Source organism: Equus caballus, chromosome 2 (genome assembly GCF_041296265.1).
Source record: "Equus caballus isolate H_3958 breed thoroughbred chromosome 2, TB-T2T, whole genome shotgun sequence".
Taxonomy (NCBI): domain Eukaryota; kingdom Metazoa; phylum Chordata; class Mammalia; order Perissodactyla; family Equidae; genus Equus; species Equus caballus.
This window is the reverse complement of record NC_091685.1, coordinates 13,471,242-13,492,977: the sequence shown is the minus strand read 5'-3', so window position 1 is coordinate 13,492,977 and position 21,736 is coordinate 13,471,242. Positions and strand designations below refer to the sequence as shown.

At 40.3% G+C, this 21,736-nt stretch overlaps 1 protein-coding gene across 2 annotated transcripts in view; it reads right to left on the bottom strand.

The window, feature by feature from the left end:
- EIF2B3 (eukaryotic translation initiation factor 2B subunit gamma) overlaps nt 1–21,736 on the bottom strand; it is a 128,492-nt gene that overhangs the window by 51,558 nt on the left and 55,198 nt on the right. The window lies entirely within an intron of this gene.

Below are 21,736 nucleotides of genomic sequence, written 5' to 3'. Positions count from 1 at the left end.
GCCAAGCACTGTGTAGCTTTGTGGTGAAGGATGCCAGCTTCTCCTGCAGATCACCCACAACTATGAAGCTGAAGGTGCTAAGAGACAGATGTGGGTACCAGTTTGTCCTGTGGTCCGTGTTTGTTCTTGCTCCTGTCCAATCCAGCTTTCCTTTCTGACTGTTGGTCTGACAGTGATTTCAGGCTCAACACTAGACACAGAAGCAACAGCATGCATACACTGCTCTACCAGCTTCCATAATTGCATAATAAATCCTTTATTCTATATCACTCACGGTGGTTCTGCTTCTCTGATATAAAAATTGCTACCAGAAGCGGTCCTGGAAGAATGGAACCTTAACGATGGGTTTATTGAATTTACTAAATTGGTTCTGTGTTACCTGGAATTAGTTCTCTGATTTAGGTTTAAAGGCCTTCCAACCAATTGGATGACACCCACTCAGATTAACCTGGATAATTTCCCTTACTTAAAATCAACAGATTGTTGATGTTAACCACATCTACAAAATACCTTCACAGTAACACACAGATTAGTGTTTGAAAAACTGGGTACTAGAGCCTAACCAAATTGACACATAAAAATAACCATCACATAGACTGATGAGAACCACATGCCTAACATTAATACAGGAGCCAGCAAAGCCTTCCTAGGCAGGATCACACTGCTCTCACCCTCCCTGCCATCCTAACCCAGAGAGCTGGAACCTGCTGAGGCCTGGAACATCCCTCACCCTCCCCAAGAGGTATTCTAGACAGCAACCTGCACAGCCCCATTGACAAAGAGCTCCTACTCAAAGATAAGCCCAGCAAAGAGAGCTGTCTCTCCCAAATTATTCTTCCAAGCTGCCTGGTCCACTATGTCTGAAGAATTCAGTAAAAAAAAAAAGAGTTACCATCTTCCATAGAAACTGGGTAAAAATGGACATATTTCAATTTGCATTTGACTTGGTCTCACTGGCCTAGCTGATATGACCTTTCACAGGTCGACCTTTCAGTCCTCAATTCTCCTGGGAAGACAAAGCACTATTCCTATTTTCAGGTCCAGTTCAAAGCTGGCTGTGTAGATGGCCAGAGGCAAAGGCCCAGCAAAGGATCACTGAGGGGTTCATTCCTCAAAGCTTGGTTCCAGATCTTTCATGGCTAGAGTTACATCAAACTCAAAAGACATTACAAAACAATCTGCTTAGACACTCCCCACCCTTTGGAGTTCAACAGTTAGGTAAATAAATTTTTCTTGAGTGCCAGATATGTGCTAGGTACTTAAGTGTATTAGGTATATAATACTGAATGAAACATAGCTCTGATCTAGTAATCACTTTATTGTTTGTAAACCTCTAAAGACTTCCCTTTGCTAATATTAAAGCTTTTCATATTATACTCTGTGCTTCAGAGAAACTTGTACTTTTGCTTTCTTTTCTCTGTGCCTTTGCTCGTGTGGCTCCTTCTGGAATGCCTGCCTCTACCCATGTGCACCCACTACTTCCAACATCTATAAATCCTTAAAGTTCCAGCCTCAAATGTAATTTTCTCCATAAAATTTTCCCTGATTCTCCTAATCTAGTGAGATTTTCCTTTCTAAATACTTACAGAATTTCATCAGAAAAATCTCTTATAGTACTAATGTCCTGTTCTACGTTGTGTATATTGCTCATCTTTTTCAGGGAAGGAGGCTTCAAGACCTGATCATTGTATCAGCACAGTGTCCAGGACAGTGTCTTACATGGCAGGCACTAAATAATACCTACTGAATGTCCTAAAAGAGCATACATTCTAATGAGAGATACAAGGTCATCAGAAACAAATGTTAGGAGACTTCAGGAGGGTCCTGATGAGTTTGGGTGTACTTAGAACATTCCTGATTGGTCCGGGAGAGTTGGCAAGTTTAGGTGCACAGCAGGGAGTGGGAAGATAGGGGCAGGAATGGGGCAAACTACTGAATAAGATAGTTATCCTCCTCTAACAGTGACACTTCCTGCACTCATGGTAGCAGCTATTATCTAGCTATGTGATGAGTTCCTTCTCTCAACCTAATTCCACGTAGTAGCTTTAGAGAGATAGGCTGGACCCTTGGGGACTGCCTAACCCTGCCTAAAATTCCAACCTTTCTGTCCCATCTCTCTCCTATCCTTCATAGCCAAATTTCTCAAAAGAACAGTCCAAGGTGCTATTATCATTTCATCATCTTACACTCTACCCACTTCAGTAAGGTCACTAATGACTTCCATTTTAGTAAAATACAGTGATCATTTAAAAATTATCATCTTACCTACCCTCATAGCCACATTCAAAACTACTGCTACTTCCTCCCTCTGGCTTCTGTGACATTATGTTCTCTTGGTTTTCCTTTTCTCTTTCTCTCTCTGCTCTAAGTTTCCTTTGGAAGCTCATGATCCTCTAGCTGGCCTAAGCCTGTTTCTAACCCTCTTTTCTTCTCATTCTATGCTCTCTCCCTAAGTGATTTCATCCATGTCCACATCATCAGTCACCATCTATACATCAGTGATCAAAAATTTTTATCTTAGTCATAGTCCTATCCTCTGAGCTCCCAGTACATATATAAAACTTCCTACTTTAAAACATCTTTACCTGGATATTTTAAAAGTACCTCAAATTCAGCATATCCCAAACTGAACTCTGGATCTCAGTGCCACAAACTCAGTGTTCCCAATCTCATTATCTATCTTGTTGCTCAAACCAGAAATCTGAGTCATTCCTGACACCTTTCTACACCTCAGCCCCACGGTTTAATCATACACCAAGTCCTCAGATTTTGCCTGCTAAATCCTTCTCTAATTTATCTACTTTTCTCCATTGCCACTGTCAATACCCTAGTCCAAATTACCATTATTTCTTACCTGGATTACTATAATACTCTCCTTTACCTGCTCTCTCTATATCTCTCTTACCAAACTCCAATCCATTCACCATACTACATCCAGAGTTATCTTTTCAAAAGGCAATTTATCCTGTCATTCTTCTACTTGAAACCCTTTGGTAGTTAGGACTGTGGTAGATTATTTTCAAAAACAGCCACAATTATTCCCTTCCCTGTACTCACATCTTTTGTAAAGTGACTTTGTAGCTCCTCCCATCCAATACCAAGAGGTAGAGTTTACTTTCCCACCCCGTCAACCTGGGCTGGCTTATGAGTGCTTTGACCAAAAGAGTCTGGTAGGAATGATGCTGTTTCAGTCCTTTCTCCAATATACAAGATTAAAAAGTCTTACTTGGCTCTGCCCATAAAAACTCCATGCCAGAGTACATTCAAACACAAGATGACACTCTGACTCCATTAATGTTCTCTTCCAACAAATTTATTGGGCTCCTACTAAATGTTAGGCCATGTATTAGATCCTAGGGGTTACAAAGACAAACAAAATATAATCATCCTTATGTAACTTATAGTCCAGAGCAATAAAGGGCTATAGATGTTATCGAGAAGTCTCTACAGTCAGACTGCAAAGAGAGACAGAAAAAGCTTCACAGAGAAGTGATATTTGAGCTGAGTCTTGAAAGAAGAGCAGGTATTTAGCTAGGGAAAGATGGGTAACTTTGGCTGAGGGAATCCCAGGAATGGTGAAAGCAAAAGAACAGAGGCGTACAAAGGAATGGTCAGAGAAGTATAAGCAACTTTCCATGGCTGTATGGTGGAGTGTGGAGAATGGGGTTGTACTGGCGGAATGGTGAGACATAAGGCAAGAAGGGTAAGCATGGTTAGACGCTGACTGATGGCCTTAGGAATTTGTGCTTTATCCTATAAGCAATGTGTTTATAGGTGTAGGGGAAAGAAGCAGTTGAAAGCAAAGCTGAAAATTCTGCAGTGTTAGAAAAACTAATGGAGCAAGGTTCCAGGGAAGGCAGAGGAAAATGAGGTCAAAGACATGAGTGAAGAGTCTGGTCCTAACTAGGAGGAAGGAAACTTCTTCCTCTAAGGCTAGAGAAAAGCAACTGAAGGTGGTTCTGAGCAAAGATAAAATCATGGGTAGGGGTACCATGCTGGGGAAATCAATATCTATTAGCCAGGATTTTCTAACATGAGGAGACAGGGCCATTTTCTGAGACAGGAAAGTGGCGACAGTTGAGAATAACTGCTCAGGGAAGTGGAAAGGTGGTCCAGGACAGGTGTAGGAATGCAGAGTGGTTCTGAGGGCTCATCTAAGATTGGAACCACGAATTTATAGTGGTGTTAACTGACAACACTGCTTAATATTTCTCCTTAAGACTTTAACAGAACAGAGGTAGGAGTAGACAAAGTAGATGTCAGAGTAATCCAAAGTTGAGGGTTAGGAGGGCAGACACAACAGAAGGAAAATGAGTGAGGATATGGAAGGAAATGCCTGAAGTAGTGTACCATAGGGTCTAGACTGGATGAAGAAGGAAATGAAGGAGAGAAAGAGGAAGGAGAGAAAGAGGGAGAAAAGGGGGATAATGGATTGAAAGAGATGCAGTCTCATTATATGAGACTGAAATGAAGGAAACAGGATTCTAGGTAAAGATGGCAGATTAAACACAGGCATTAAGCCTATTCCTTTTGAAAGCTCATTAAAGTGACAGTAAAGGCTTTTTTAAAGGCATAACCTCCAAGGACAAAGCTTAGGAGAACAGAGGACAGTAACAAATTTTGGGAAGTTGGAAAGCAGAAAGATAGTGGTAACAGATTTACCTTATCTAAGAAAACTGAATCCTAAATCAGCCATAAGGAAAGTTGAGCAGCAGCCTGATTTGTACTGCAGAAGCCCTGAGATGATCAGGAATTGGCAGCACAGCTTTTATCCACCTAGAAAAAAACTGGGAGATTTTTCTCTGAAGTCTGTAGCCAGTCCAAAAGAAAAGGCTTAAGGATACTGACACGGGGGTTCTCTTACCAATAACCCTATCACTTTATAGAAGTGAGACTTAAAAGTACAGAAGAGTAAGAATAAAAGTCTGAGTGCCTACGCTGGACAAGATACCTTGATCCCAACTTCCACAAGTCCCTCTGAACCCATTCCCCTTAAAAACTGCAAATTAGAGAAATATTTAAGGAATTACAGCTGGTTAGTAATGATACTAATTTAGATAAATAGTATTTCAAGACTTTTCATACCATCAGGAAAATAAGAGTGTAAACCCATTTCTCATCATCTGTAGTCCCAGAAATACAGATCCGGCCATGATCTTTGAGGCTTTGACTTAAGTTCTTGTCTTCCCAGATATAAATGTCTAAACTATCCAAGATTAAAGTGTGAACATTTTATTCCATTTTAAAAGATATCTTTTAGAAGCTTGTTTTCATATTTTCATTACCCTTCCAGTAAAAAACCTTGACTAGTATTCAAAAGAAAGAAAACAACATAACATTGGAGAAAAGCTACATGATTTTCTTATTAAATATTTGGCACAAATACCTTTTACTTATGAATTATTAAAAACACATGTCTTTCAGAAATAAAACAGGAATTTTAGAGCTGCAGAGGGGGTCTTTAAAGAACAACTAAGCCAAGTTCAGCTGGGGAAACTGAGGCTTAGAGAAGCAAGTGATTTGCTCAAGGTCACATAACTGGTTTATCTCAAGACTAAATTCCAAATTCTCTGGACTTGAATTTCCAGTACGATGCTCCTTCTACCAGCAACATTCTTTTCCATTACATATAATGCCTATCCAAGTCTGTAATGGACCAATTCGAAATGTGTAGAAGGTGTTGTGCTTTCTCCAAATCTCCTGGGGTAGTAAGAATCTGGGCCCATTGGAGTAAAGTTTCCAGTAGTGCCTGATGACTGAAAGCTTGCTGGGGAGACTGCCTCTGTATCTGACCAGAGGCTTAGCAGGACTCCTACTCCAACAAGTGTCTTATACTATCTCACTTTATGGGACTAAATATGCCTGAGGCCCAACAAAACAGAACATTCTCTTTGCAGTCAAACAAACACTTCATCCTCTCTCAGAAAGGGGGAAACAGATGGGACGTACATTCCATCATCACTGTCCTTTTCTCCTATAACCAGTACTAAAGCAAGAAAACTTTAAAACAAGAGATTTCCAGCTCTCCTACATACACACAGTTCTTTTCCGAGATAACTTTGGTGTTTGACCAATAGGAACTAGCCCCCAGTTTTGGAAATTCAGTTACAGAAAAAGGTAGGAAGTATTGTATTCTCATATTCAAAAAGTGCTGGAAAATCTGAGTCTAATTAGACTTTACCCACCATCTCACTGAGGCCAGGAGGAGCACAGTGCCCACAGGGTCATAGGAACTCAGGGAAGAACATTTTTTACTGCTCATTTATCCTGCCAGTTGCCCTATTACAACTATGCACCAAGGATCCTGAATCAAGGGGCTGTAGATTACAAGCCAGAAGAATGGCAGGGAAAAACCTGCTAACAACCAAAAATGCAACTAGTCTTAGGAAACTGGGAGCTCTGGTCTTAATGGCCCCAGTGCTTACCCAATGCCACAAGCCCAACAGTTATGAGGGAAAAATGAACCTCCACCTGCTCATTATCACCTTACCTCTAGCTATGTCCATTTTCTTTGCTCCCATCAGGCCCAAACCCTGCCCTCTTTGGCAGGGACAACTGGGACTAAGGCATTTACTAACGGTCCATCATATGGAGTCATAAGCTAGTTCCTAGGGAAGCTAAAGAGAAGGCAGGGGACAATCTCCATTTTCTAGTTGTAACTATGGAAACATATGACTCTGGCTTCTAAGAACTTAATGTCTAAACCTGCCAATTCTAATACAGTCATGTGTCACTTAACAATGGAGATACATTCTGAGAAATGTGTCATTAGGTGATTTTGTCACTGTGCAAACATTACAGGGTGTACTTACACAAATCTAGATGGTATAGCCTACTAAACACCTAGGCTATATAGTACTAATCTTCTGGGAACACATGCAGTCCATGGTCAACTGAAATGTCGAAATGTTGTTTATGTGACATGACTACAGAGCAAAGCATAACATCAGTGCTTGATGGATGCTTAAATGAGTCAGGTCCTTTTTTCACATAATCATAGATAATCACAAATAGTTCTTCTTTCTGCATTCCAAAAGACATAATCCCTTTACCCTTTGCAGTCTTGTAAATTTAGCAGTGCAACACTGCGCACTTTTCAGTTCTTATAGCTTAAATCTATCCTGCATACTGCTGTTAGATTATCTTTCCAGAATCCTGAATTTGAACTATCATTTTGTTACCAATTTCACCTCACTCTGGTGGGACTGACTCACATTCAGAGGAGCTCTGAGTGATGTGAAACTGGTAACAGAACCTGGTGACACAAAGGGACGGGTGATCCCTCCCACCCCGCTTCTGTTTAACCTTTGAGGATCTCTCATCCCGGGACTAGACCGCCATCAGCCAACTGGGTGCTCGTCTGCCTGGCCTTCTGTTCCTGGACTGTGTGATCCACCGGAAGTCCAAATTAAAGCCCGAGCAGTTCTCTTTGGCCAAGCTGGGGGGAGGGGGCACTAAATTAGAGCCTCCAGGTAAAAAGGGACCCCCCTGAGCTACATCCCATCAGAATGAGGTGAAATTGGTAACAATTTCCCTCCTCAAAAAGTCTAATAATTCTCCAATATTCAAGGCCCTCTATTTTTGTATGAACCTAATTTCTCAGTCCTATCTTCTAGTGCTCCCCAACAAGGATCTTCCATTTGGGCCAAACAGTTCCTAAACAAGTCTTGCACACCTTGCCTCCACATCTTTGCTCACAACATTCTCCCCACACAGGATTCAGCTTCCCATTTTCCTTTCCATATCTGATCCAAATCCATCCTTCAAGGCCAAATTATGCTATTATATTTTTCTGACCACCTCAGTCCCTAGGTATTGAAACCGCCTCTGAATTCTTAGAACACTGTTGGCCATAGCTGTTCAGTATCTGGTACTGTTTGATATTGTTTGTCAACATTTTATATGCATGATCTTATCTTCCACTGAGGCTAATGAACTCTTTGAGATAGTCTCTTGCCTCAAGGATCCCCTTAAATACCAAAACAGTGGTGTGATGAGAGGAGGAAACTTGATAAACATTTGCCAATTGAACAATGTGTTCCTGAAAAGTAGAAAAGCATAAACTAACGGAAAAGGCCCAGCTCTGTCCCTAATTAGATGAATGATATGGAACAAACCCTTCTTCCTCTGGCTTTCAGCATCGTTATCTGAAATATAGGGGACTAGACTAAATGCCCTTCTTGGCAGTCTATGATTCTAAAATATCTACTACAAATTAGATATTTTCAACACATTAAGAAAGATTATTTAATTCCATCTTATGGTAATCTCTTCTAAAATATAAAGAAACTCCCTCTGAATTTCCTAAAATTTGATTTTGACAAATGGATTTAGAAAAAAAAACCTGTAACAAACCTTTCACTTCTTTCTTCATAGAAAGAATTCCAGATCTAGTCAGCTATATCCTGACTGCTGTAAGAAACAAGCTGTGTTAACAAGGTCCCATATAGATACTCTTTATGGAGGGAAAAAAAAGAACTCCAGTGGGGCTGGTAAACTACAGCCTGCCAGCTGGATGGCCCTGCTGCCTGTTTTTGTAGATAAAGATTGTGTTTTATTGGAACACAGTCATGTTCATTTGTTACATACCTATGGAAGCTTCTGTGCTGTAACAGCAGAGTTAAATAAATGCAACAAAGATCATACGGTCTACAAAGTCTAAAATATTTACTATTGGCCTTTTATAGAAAAAGTCTGCCCATCTTTGTTCTATACCCCAACATTCACCACAAAGTGCCAAAGCCCTAGATTATAGACCCTTTATCACAACTGGTCAGTAGGTGATTTCCCACTCATTCATTCAACAAATATTTACTGAGATTTCTTATTTCTAACTAAATCTGCATTCAATTTCCTCATCTGTAAAATGGCACATAATAGTATCTACTTTGTAGGGTTATTGTAAAAAGCCTTTCACACAATTCTTGGCATAAAATTCAAAAAATGATAGCTGCTATCACCATCCTCCTCCTTCTCTTCTCCTCCTCCTCCTCCTCACCCTTTCCTGATGTCCTGGGAGAAGCAGGCTCTCTCTGATGGCCATGATCACGTTAAGTGAAAGGAGAGAGCCCTAGCAACCATGAGGCTTGACTTCATACTTGGGAAAGAGCTTTATTTTGACAGCACTCAGGTTGCAACCACAAGAATATAGGGAATGTTGTTCTGATATGAAATGGCAGTTGATCCTACAGCCCTCTGACATCAGAGATATCAAGAACTCAATATCTTTTCCAGAGTTTATGAGGATAACAAATATGATTTGAATTTATGAACACCTCTCTTGAGAACTTCAGAGTTTGCTTGCAGCCCCAAACTCAAGCAACAACATTAAAAGATAATGTGAAATTAAATGATTCCACTGACTTATCACTACCTCCCAAATCAACCATCTACTCAAATTTGGTAACAAACAAATTTTCCCACTTATTGTAAGAACTATAATTTTTAAAAAGCCTAAAAGCCTGAAATATTTATGTAGTTTTTTTCTAACTCAATCCAACAAGTGCATGGTGTGTATCTACTTTTCTCTTTTATAGTGTTGGTCATGTCTCTCTAATATGCATAGAATCGTCTGAGGAAATAAGTGTGCTTTATGCTCTTTTAGAGATCCTTCAAAATTCTAGATAATGAAACCCTAAATGATTCATTGGTAGAAAAAAGATCTTAAATCAAGTGCCAACATCAACCAATAAATAATGGATAACCCAAATGTGATATATCCATATCACGAAATATTATTCAACAATAAAAAGGAATGAAATACTGACATAAGCTACAACATAGATAACCTTCAAAACATTATGCTAAATGAGGGGGCCAACCTGGGGGCGCAGCGGTTAAGTTCAAGTGCTCTGCTTTGGTGCTCAGGGTTCGCAGGTTTGGATCCTGGGCGCAGACCTAGCACCACTGGTCAAGCCACATTGTAGCGGCATCCCACACAAAATAGAGGAAGACTGGCACAGATGTTAGCTCAGTGGCAATCTTCCTCAAGCAAAAACAGGAAGATTGCCAACAGATGTTAGCCCAGAGCCAATCTTCCTCATAAAATAAGTAAAAATTTTAAAAAATAGGCTAAATGAAAGAAGCGAGTCACAAAGGGCCACATATTGTATGATTACATTTATACGAAATGTCCAGAATAGGCAAATATATACAGACAGTAAATTAGTGGTTGCTTAGGGTGGGAGGGGAGGATTGGGGAGAAATAGGGAGTGACTTAATGGGTGCTAGGTTTCTTTTAGGGGTAGTAAAAAATGCTCTAAAAATTGATTGTAGCAATGGTCGCCTATTTCTGTGACTATATTAAAAACCACTGAATTGTATACTTTAAATGGGTGAATTGCATGTTGTGTGGATTATATGTCAATAAAGCTGTTCTATAAAAAAAGGAAAATCAAAAGCTAGGAATTCCATCTTACATCTAGGACTTTATAAAGCTGGAAAGAGAGTTGCTCTCATGCTAACAACAAGAAAAAACTGAGTAATCTACAAAATCATAACTTTTCATTAACTCATCACAGAGCAACCAAGTAGCCAGAAATCCAAGAAAAGACAAGAGCCTCCAAGGACAGATAAGACATCAACACTGGCTCACCTATGGTACTGTATGGAAGAAAGACAAGTAGGTAAGGAGAATTCAGCTAAATTTCTAAAGGTTAAGTGTGAGCTAGCATGACAGGATACCATCCTAGGAACCACAGACACATGAGGTATTTGCACCTATTTTTCCCAAATACACAGAACTGTATACAGTTGGTCCTCCATATCCGCAGGTTCTGTACTCATGAATTCAACCAACCTCGGACAGAAAGGCCTATGATAGTTGTGTCTATACTGAACATGTACAGACTTTTTTCCCTTGTCATTATTCCCTAAACAATACAGTATAACAATTATTTACATAGCATTTACATTGTATTAGGTATTATAAGAAATCTACAGATGATTTAAAGTATATGGGAGGATGTGCCTAGGTTACATGCAAACACTATGCCATTTTATATAAGTGACCTGAGCATCCACAGTAGGTAATTTGGTATCTGCAGGGGTCCTGGAACCAATCCCCTGAGGATACTGAGGGACAACTGTACTACAAAGAGTAAATTTTACTGTATGTAAATGATGCCTTAATAAACCCAACTTAAAAAAAATCGAGTGCCAGATAATTAGAAACAATCTAACTGCCCAACAATAGTGGATGTGGTTAAATAAATGATGGTATATATTCATATGACAGATGATTATATAGCTATTGAAAACCATGTTAAAAAAGTAAGAGGCGGGGCTGGCCCCGTGGCCGAGTGGTTAAGTTCGCGCGCTCCGCTGCAGGCGGCCCAGTGTTTCGTTGGTTCGAATCCTGGGCGCGGACATGGCACTGCTCATCAGACCACGCTGAGGCAGCGTCCCACATGCCACAACTAGAAGAACCCACAACGAAGAATACACAACTATGTACCGGGGGGCTTTGGGGAGAAAAAGGAAAAAATAAAATCTTTAAATAAAAAAAAAAAAAAAAAGTAAGAGGACTATGGGAGTCAGAATAACGGCCCCTCAAAGATGTCCACAGCCTCACCCCTGGGCCTGTGAATATGTTCTTATATGGCAAAAAGGACTTTGCAGATGTGATGAAGAATCTTGGGATGGGTAGCTTATCCTAGATTATCCTGGTGGACCCAGTGTAATTACAAGGGTCCTTATAAGAGGGAGACAAATAGTTAGCTAAGTACTTTTTAACTGATATGTCATTTAATTCTCCAGAATTACTTAGCCCTGAGTGTTCAACTGTCAACCATATAATTAGGCCTGACTGTGACACCACAAATCTAGTGCGCTGCCATTTGAGTACTCCAGGGTTTATTTGGTACTACAGACATGTCTATGGTGTTGGCTAGATGTTGCCTACACTAGCTGGAGTTCTCTCCTTCCCCTGTGTACCCAGCTACATCCCAGGAGAATGAGAATCAGAGTGCCAAGCAGCAGTTTCAGGTGCCAGATCCACTTTCATTACTGCTTCCATTTACTCCCAGGGAGCTGGAAAATTTCTTTAGATTCTGATAGACCAAATGATTGTCCCTTTATCAAATATTTATAGAGCAGCACTACTGGTCCACAACCTCTGGTAAGTTGAACAGGAGTGTCTAGCACAGTGGTTTTCAACCTAGGTAATTAGAATCACTCAAGGAGATGTTTAAAAATGCCCGTCCTGGGGGCCGGCCCTGTGGCTGAGTGGTTAAGTTTGCGCGCTCCACTTCGGCGGCCCAGGGTTTCGCTGGGTGGGATCCTGGGTGCAGACCTAGCATTGCTCATTAAGCCATGCTGAGGTGGCGTCCCACATGCCACAACCAGAAGGACTTACAACTAGAATATGCAATTATGTACTGGTGGGCTTTGGGGAGAAGAAGAAGAAAGAAAAGATTGCAACAGATGTTAGCTCAGGTGCCAATCTTTAAAAAAAAAAGTAAGCATGTGAAAGATTTGCAATGAGCATTAAAACCAAATAAACCAAAATAATAAAAAAAAAACACCCATCCTGTGCCAGGCCAATTAAATAGGAATCTCTAGCGGTGGGCCTCAGGCATCAGAATTTTTTAAAACGCTCCCCAGGGCTGAGAACTATTTCTTGTGAGAAGGACAGACAAGAAATCGATGCTTACAGTAGTGTGAGGCTGGCAAGACTCTGATTGAACCAATATACATTTTTTGGTACATGTTTAGTCAGGAGTTTTAAGAGGCACAAACATTATTTGATAACATTCATCATAGTTTTATACATGCAGAGGCCAATGTAACAGATGTGCTTTCAGAGGAAGAAAACAACTTAATCGTCCAGACAGTTTAATTCTACAATCACTCGAAGGATGAGAAAATTTTCTTTCCCAGGCAATGGCAAGTCACAAGGAAAACCGTGTTACCATGGGTTGAAGGTTGGATTCTCCAGAAGTGATGCTGAGACAGAATTTGGGGTGCAAGATGTTTATTAGAGATCAACACCTGTGAAAGGAAGGGGAGGAAGCAAGATTGGGCAGAGGAAAAACTGAACTGAGATGCAGGTTCTATAAAGCCCCAGCCAACCCAGTAGGGAGTTCCGGAGCAAGTATTTCCGGTCAGAGTGGCCAGGCCTTTACACCCTCCCTCAATCAGTAATGGGATGCAGGCAGCTCCCAGCAAGGGCATGACCTCAGGGGATGTGGCTCTTTACAGATGAGGTAGATTCTGAAGTTGGTGGCAGCCAGAGGCTGGCTGCTGACTACACTCCCTGGAGCTAAGTAGCAAGTCTTTCCTTGAAGGGGGACCCAGACAGTGTATCTCTGTGTCTATCCTATAGCACCGTAGCAGTGGACACCGTGGATCAAGAGGTAGCTCCTTTTCTCAGAAATTTATTCTAATCCAGGCCTCCCTCTCTCTAGGAACACGAGAAAGAAAAACTATGGGACTATTTATTGCCAATATTTAAACAAGAAAAGCCCTTGAAGTTTATCAGACCACAGGATGACTGTTCATTGTCTTAATGTTTTGGATTGAGCTGTTTGTCTAAGATCCCAGCAAATGCATCCAGCTGAGGCAGGATGCATCCCACATATAGCCACATGACTTTCCCTACTTGAAGGAAAGGTGGGGAGCAAATTGAGGCTGAAAGGAAAGGAAATGTGGTATATGAACACATTTTTTTTCCCCTAAGATGTCTTTCAATTTCATTGTTTCTAAAAACGATGGATTCAAAGCCTAGAGATTTAGAATTTTATGGGTCATCTATAGTAGTATAACAAATTACCTCAAACTCAGAGGCTTAAAATAACAAACATTTATTATCTCACAGCCTCTGGAATTGAGGAGTGGTTTGGCTTGGTGGTTCTGACTCAGGTTCTCTCATGAGGCTGCAGTCAAGCTATTGGCTGGAGCTACAGTCATCTCAAGGCTCAAGTTGACAAGGATGTGTTTTCAACATGGCTGTTGACAGGTCTCAGAAAATCTGCTTCCAAGCTCACTCATATGGTTGCTGGCAGGCCTCAGTTCCTCACCACGTGGGCTTCTCTATAACCTGCCTGAACGTCCTCATGGCAGCTAGCTTCCCTTTTCCTAGAGCTGTGTCATGACATAGCAGCTGACTTCCCTAGAGTAAGTGATTCAAGACAGAGCAAGAGAGCATGAGTGGGTACCAAAGACAAAAGCTGCAGTCTTTTTATAACCTAATTTTGGAAGTGATAGCCCATAACTTCCGCTATATTCTATTCACTAGAAGCAAGTCAGTAAATCCAGTTCACACTTAAGGAGAGGGGAATTAAGCTCCACCTCTTCAGGAGAGATGTATCAGAATCTGTAAACATATCTTTAAAACTATCAGAAAAATTAAACAGAATAGAAATGTTTAGAGTTCAGTTAGGTCTGCTTTTGCAATTGGGTAAGAAATGAATAATCCAACAAAAGCCATTAGCTATGTCCACTGCAGAAAGTGTTCTGAGTAACCCGGCTTCATTCAGCAAGCGCAAAGACTCTCCCCAGCTGGAATACTCCCCAGCAGAAATCTACGCCATGGCTACCAAACCAGGGAAGGCCATTTCTCAAATGCAAGAGCAAAGTCAAATACAGAAATGTCTTCAACGGGGCTGGCCCGGTGGCGCATCGGTCAAGTTCACATGTTCCGCTTCAGCGGCTCAGGGTTCGCCGGCCCGGATCCTGGGTGCGGACATGGTGTCGCATGTCAAGCCATGTTGTGGCAGGCGTCCCATATATAAAGTAGAGGAAGATGGGCACAGATGTTAGCTCAAGGCCAGGCTTCCTCAACAAAAAAGAGAAGGATTGGCAGCAGTTAGCTCAGGGCTAATCTTCCTCAAAAAAAAAAAAAAAAAAGAAATGTCTTCACCCACTGCACTGTATCCTTAGAAATAACACCACCCTGAATCCTGCTCTCTTTTGGTCCTTAGGCTTCTTAATCTCCATGATAGTATACGTGGGGTTTTGCTTGTTTTTAACACTTTTTAAATTGGGGAAATTTTAAATACAGAAAAGTACAACTAAAAAAATAATCATCCATACTTCCACTTTCCAGAATTAATTTACTGTTACTATCTCAGCATAAATGTTTTAGTTTTCTGCTTTTTAAAGAAATATCCCATTTATTTATGACTATCATGGCTTCTCTATTACTTACTTACTTACTTATTTATTTATTTACATTTACTTTGTGAGGAAGATTGGCCCTGAGCTAACATCTGTTGCCAATTTTTCTCTATTTTACATGGGATGCCACCACAGTGTGGCTTGAGGAGCAGTGCTAGGTCCATGCCCGGGATCTGAACCTGCCAAAGCGGAGTAAGCAAACTTAACCACTACATTATTGGGCCAGCCCTTAAATTCTTTATTTTTATACAATTCTTGACTGCCTTCACTATTGAGAATTTTTTTTCCAAGAACACACTATACTTTCAAAACTTGCAGATTTTTACTTGATTCAGGAAATTTTATTGTATTCTATCGTTTTTAATTTAAAAAATTAAAATTGAAGTTATATATGCATGTAAAGAGGTATGTAGTTTCTCAAGGCTTACAAGGAAAACTTTCAGTCCTCTGGTCCCTATCCTCTCTATTTTCTGTTCCCCAGGAGCACCTGCTTCCAATTTTTTTAGCAGATCCATTTAGTATTTATATCTATATTTCTAATAATATTCTTATATTGATATTTCTTGGGTTTTCCACTTCAGACATTACCTGTTGATTTCCCACAATGGAAGAGGAGGATTTAGCTTTCTTTCATCACTAGCCCTGCCCCCAGTACATACACCTGAACTTCCTGTACCTTCTACTTTCCCAATATAATTGTTTCTTTATTTGGGTTAGCTCAATAATCAATGTTTAAGTTACTATGACTTCAGCTTTCGGTACTATTTACTATGAAAGAGGAAGTTTATCTCACTTTACTTCCCTCATGCCTCCAACACAGTAACCCTCCTTCCCATCATTTTAAAGTAATTACGGGGCCAGCCCCATGGCTGAGTGGTTAAGTTCACGCACTCCGCTTCGGCGGCTCAGGGTTTCACCAGTTCGGATCCTGGGCGCCGACACAGCACTGCTCATTGACCATGCTGAGGCAGCATCCCACATGCCACAACTAGAAGGACCCACAACTAAAAATACACAACTATGTACCTTGGGGCTTTGGGAGAAAAAGGAAAAATAAAATCTTTAAAGTAATTATATCATGATTTTGGCTAGATTGAGTCAATGATTACATATGATTATTATGCGTATATAAACATTAGTTACAGCTGAGCCATTCAGTAATTGATAATTAATGTTTCTCCTGCACATTTTTGTTGTCTGCCTTGGTATTACTGTATTCTCATTTCTTAGTTTTCTAGATACTCAACAATAATTCAACCCCAAACTAACCACCAAGTGCTCAAAACTCCTCTCAAAATGTTGAGACACATCAAGTATTCTGTCATTTTCATCAGAAGAAACAGGATTATCTTTAAAAAATTGTTCCCAAAACTTTTTGATTTACTCCTGTCTGGTCTGGTTGCCTTCTATATTGGGTACACAGGTGTTATCCTGGAATCTCTATTCATCATCATCCTAGGGATTCTTTTTCCTAAATCCTTTGTCTTTCTTTTTCTTAGTTTATACCAGGGTTTTGGTGTTATATATCCTCTAGCAGCTTTCTGAAACAGATGCCTTGAATGCAAATGTCTGAAAAGTTCTTATTCTACTCTCACACTTGAATGATAGTTTGACTAGATACAGATTTAAGAATTTTGAAAGCATTCTTCCATTGTTTTATAGTTTCTAGTGTTGCTGTTAAGATGTTCAAAGCTATTTTAATTCCTTTATATATGATATCCCCCCTTCTCTCTGGAAGCTTGTAGGACGTTCTCTTTGTCATCAGAGTTATAACATTTCACAATGACAACCTTGGTCTATTTCTTTTCATGCATTTTGCTGGGCACTGTTTCCTTTCAGTATAGAAACTCAGCTCCTTTCATTCTGAAAAATGTTTTTGTATCATTTCACTGATGATTTCTTCCCCCTTCATTTTCTCTGTTTTCTCTTTCCGGAATTCCTAATATTCAAATATTGGATCTCCTTGGATGCTCCTTTAATTTTCTTATCATTTCTCTATTTTCCATCAATTTGTGAGGTTTTTGTTGTTGTTGTTTTGCTGAGGAAGATTCACCTTGAGCTAACACCTGTGCCAGTCTTCCTCTGTGTTGTATGTGAGTTGCTGCCACAACATGGCCACCAACAAGTGGTATAGGTCCATGCCCTGGAACCAAACACAGGCCGCTGTGGGGGATCAGAATTGGCCACCCCAAAATGTGTCTCTTTGGCGTAAGGATTATTTTGGGCTGGTTTCTTTTAAAAACTGCAGACGTGGGAAAAGCTCTGAAAACCAAGTAGAAGTTACCCTTTGTAAAAGACATTTACATTTGTAATGGAAATCTCCACTTGTAAAGATGTTTCCCTCTCTGTACCAGGAAGAAGGCGGGATGACCTTATTTCCAGAAACTCTTATCAATGTGGAAGACAAGAATTTAATCTGCATAATAACCTTACTCTTGTTTACTGTGCTTTTCTGGTAATCTCCCATAACTGACTCCCCACACCCCTAATATCCTCCTTTGTCTTTAGCTGAAGATAGTATCTAAGGTAACAGCCTCTGGCATTTTGACGAGTTGCTCAGTTTTCCTGGGTTATTTCTTGTTATTATTCTGTCTCATGTGAATTTAATTCATAGCCCAGCCAGAGGACCCAGGGGACAGAGGATATGTCTTCCTCCCCTACACCACCAAGGCAGAGTGCACCAAACTTAACCACTAGGCCATGGGGCCAGTCCCATCAATTTGTTGTTTTATTGTGCTTTCTGAAAAATTTTTCAAAAAATTCTTTCCAACCTTTCTATTGAATTTTTCATCTTAGTATCAGTACTTTCTTGTTTTCTAAATACTTCTTTTTAAAATACAGCATTGGGGCTGGCCTCGTGGCTGAGTGGTTAAGTTCGTGTGCTCCGCTGCAGGCGGCCCAGTGTTTCGTTGGTTCTAATCCTGGGCACGGACACGGCACTGCTCATCAAGCCACGCTGAGGCAGCATCCCACCTGCCACAACTAGAACGACCCACAACGAAGAACATACAACTATGTACTGGGGGGCTTTGGGGAGAAAAAGGAAAAAATAAAATCTTTAAATATAGCATTATGAGGGCAAGCCCTGTGGCTGAGTGGTTGGGTTTGCATGCTCCGCTTTGGCGGCCTGGGGTTTCGCCGGTTCAGATCCTGGGCACGGACATGGCACCGCTTGTCAGGCCATGCTGAGGTGGTGTCCCACGTAGCACAACCAGAGGCACTCACAACTAGAGTATACCACTACATACTGGGGAGCTTTCGGGAGAAGAAGAAAAAAAAATAGCATTATGCTTTTGGATTCATGAATGCAATATTCTCTCATCTCTCAACGAAGGCAAGGATTTTGGTGTGTTTTGTTCACTGCTGTATCTCTAGCTCCTAGAATGGTGGCACTCAGATACTCAAATATTAATAATAAGTCTGAGTAATGTAACCTTTTTTGAAGTTTTCTTCTGTCTGCATAATCTGTTTCTTTCAAGCTGATTTTTTTTTGTTAATTTGCTGTTGTTTTTCTGTTTATTTGTTCTGGCCTCTGATGAGGATTTTTAGGCTGCTTAATTTTAAAACGGTTTATGATGAGGATTTTTAGGCTGGTTACTTTTAAAACTGCAGATGAGAAGCAGGCTCCGAGGACTGGAATTTTGCTTGCCCTTTTGAGACATTTGCGTTTGTGAAGGAAGGGGGGATGACCTTGTAGGGACCTGAAATTGGCCACCCCAGGATATGTCTCTTTGGTATCGGGATTGTTTGGGGCTGATTGCTTTTGATGGGCTGGGACAGGGAAGGAGGCTCTGGGGAATGGAACTTGCCCTTGTTGGGACACATTTACACTTGTAAGGTAAATCTCTACCTGTAAAACGTGCCTCCCTCTCTGTACCAGGAAGAAGAGGAGAGATGACCTTATCCCTAGAAACTCTTAATGGGGAAGGCAAGAACTTAAGTTGGTTGCTGTCTGGCAATCTCATGTAACTGGTTTAGGGTGGTGGCGTCTAACCTTTCTAACCTTTACTTAATCCGATTTGATTCTTGTCTAAAAGTCATGGGATCACCCAATGACCAGACCCCACCTGCACTGATACCATTTTAACTTTTTTTCATGTTCTTTCCTTTGTCTTCGTAAAGAGATGACTCACATACCTATGCCTTAAATTTAGCCCTAACCCTCAACTCGGGGCAGCAGCAGGAGCTCTGACTGCCCGTGGGTCTTGTCCCCACGCACCAGCTCTGCCTGCCCATGGGTCCTGTCCCCATGCTATTCCACAGTATTCTCTAAATAAAAGAGCACTCCTGCCAGATCTTGAGAGTCTAAGAAATCTTTCTTTCGACTCCTCGGCTCACCGACCCCGCATCAGCCTCTAGATCTGGTAATCCTTGTTTTTTTCCAACTTTAAGAGTGACTGGGAGCACTGAACATGTGGTGTGCTTTGTCAACTTTGAAATTCAATATAGGATGGCCAAAGGGGTGGGTTATCTGTCAGGAACTCCCTGATGACTGTATCATTAGGTCTTTCCTCTTGGACTGTCTCTAATGTCCTTGCTACACAGGTGCAAGCCTGGCTGCTACTATTTTAGGAACTTAGTGGGAGAGGAAGCTGAGGACCTTAGAACATGGATTCGCTTAATCCCCATTTTCTGTATGGTACCTCCAACCTCATCTATGCCTGGTGCGCCAATCCAGAAATCTTCTATTTTACCCTCTTCTGAGAATAAATCTCCAGTCTCTTGTTACAGTGGTTAGGTTTAAGGGAGAGATTCTGAGGACCTAACTACGTTTTGGACAAACTTTCAAGTAATCTTATTTTTATCCTCACTTCTAGATGCACCTGGTGCTGCAGAATCTTGACTCTTTGAAGAGTTTTGTAGTGCAAATGAGTTTGCATCTCAGCTTTCTTCACTTCTGGCTTAGCATTCAGCTTTCTCAGGTATGCTAAATTGTCCTGCTTCCAAACTTTTGTTGTTGCTGTTTCCTTTTTCATTTTCTTTAGCCTTCTAGATTTACACTTTTCTAAAATCCCTTTACTGTAGTTTTAGTGGGTTTCAGAAATCATCATATTTACCCAGTCCTTATATCTTTATATTAAAATCCTTAAACGAAATTACCTTACCAAGAAGTCCTGATATCTTTGAATACATCTTTTGGTTACAGGTTCAGTTTTCTATTTCAGAGACATTAAGTATACTGAATCATCTCTGTCTTTTATTTTTATTAAATTCTAATTTTTAACTATTTTCTTTTTCATCTAAATCACTGAATATCACAAACCTTTCCTCTATGTCAATAATTTGATTTTCAGTGGTGTCTACTCTGTTCTTCGTTCTTTTAAAATTTATTAATTAATTCTGTAATTAAGTAATTTGGTCTTCAATCTATTTCCTTAGTTCTATAATATCATCTTTTATCTCATTTTGTTGTTCTTTCATCCCATCACTGAACTCTTATTCATTAAATTCACATTATAATGAGTTGTTTTATAGTTGTAGAGTTGTTGTATAGTTGTAAGGGACTTATAACTTACTATTCATTGAGTTACATTTTTTTGGGGACGGGGTTTTTGTCTTTTGCAGGGCATTTTCTTGCTTTCATTTTGTGTGCTATATGTTTGAACAGTTGACATGGGGATTCTTTTAATCTTCTTCATGCTTGTTTTGACTTAGATGAATTCCTGTCTCTCATCCTCCTGTATCTGAGACCAGCTACCATGTGGGTGCTGGTTATTCTGTATTCTATGTACTGTTCTACGGCGTCAGGGAATGATGTGATTGTGAGGGATGGAAGCGGTATAGGAAATACAGCTAAGGTACTGTAGAGTCTTTGATAGACTATTTCTCCTTCCTGAGATTCTGTTAAATATTCTTGTTTCATTCCACATCATGAAGGAGTTGCCTATGTGTAGCCATTAAGAAGGCTACTACCAAAATAGAAAATAACAAGTGTGGGTAAGGATGTGGAAAAACTGGAACCCTTGTACACTGTTGGTGGGATTGTAAAATGTGCAACCACAAGAGAAAACAGTATGGAGGTTCCTTAAATAATTAAAAATAGAACTATCATGTGATCCAGCAATCCCACTTTTGGGTATATATCCAGAAGAACTCAAAGCAGGATCTCAAAGGAATACTTGCACACTCACGTTCACTGCAGCATTTTCCACAACAGCCAAGAGGTAGAAGCAACCCAAATGTCCATTGACAGACGAACAGACAAAAAAACGTGATATATACACACAATGGAATATTATGCAGCCTCAAAAGGGAAGGAAACTCCGACACATGCTGCAACACGGATGAAACTTGAGGACACTATACTAAGTGAAATAAGCCAGTGACAAAAGATAAATTCTGTATGATTCCACTTAGATGAGATATCTAAAGTAGCCAAATTCAGAGAAACAGAAAGTCAAATGGTGGTTACCAAGGGCTGTGGATAGGGGACAAAGGAGAGGTGCTGTTTAATGGATACAGAGCTTCAGATTTGCAAGATGAAGAAGTTCTGGAGATCTGTTTCACAACAATGTGAATATACCTAACACTACTGACCTGTACACTTAAAAATGGTTAAGATAGTAAATTTTATGTTGTATGTTTACCACAATTTAAAAAAAAGGAAGTTCTATAACAC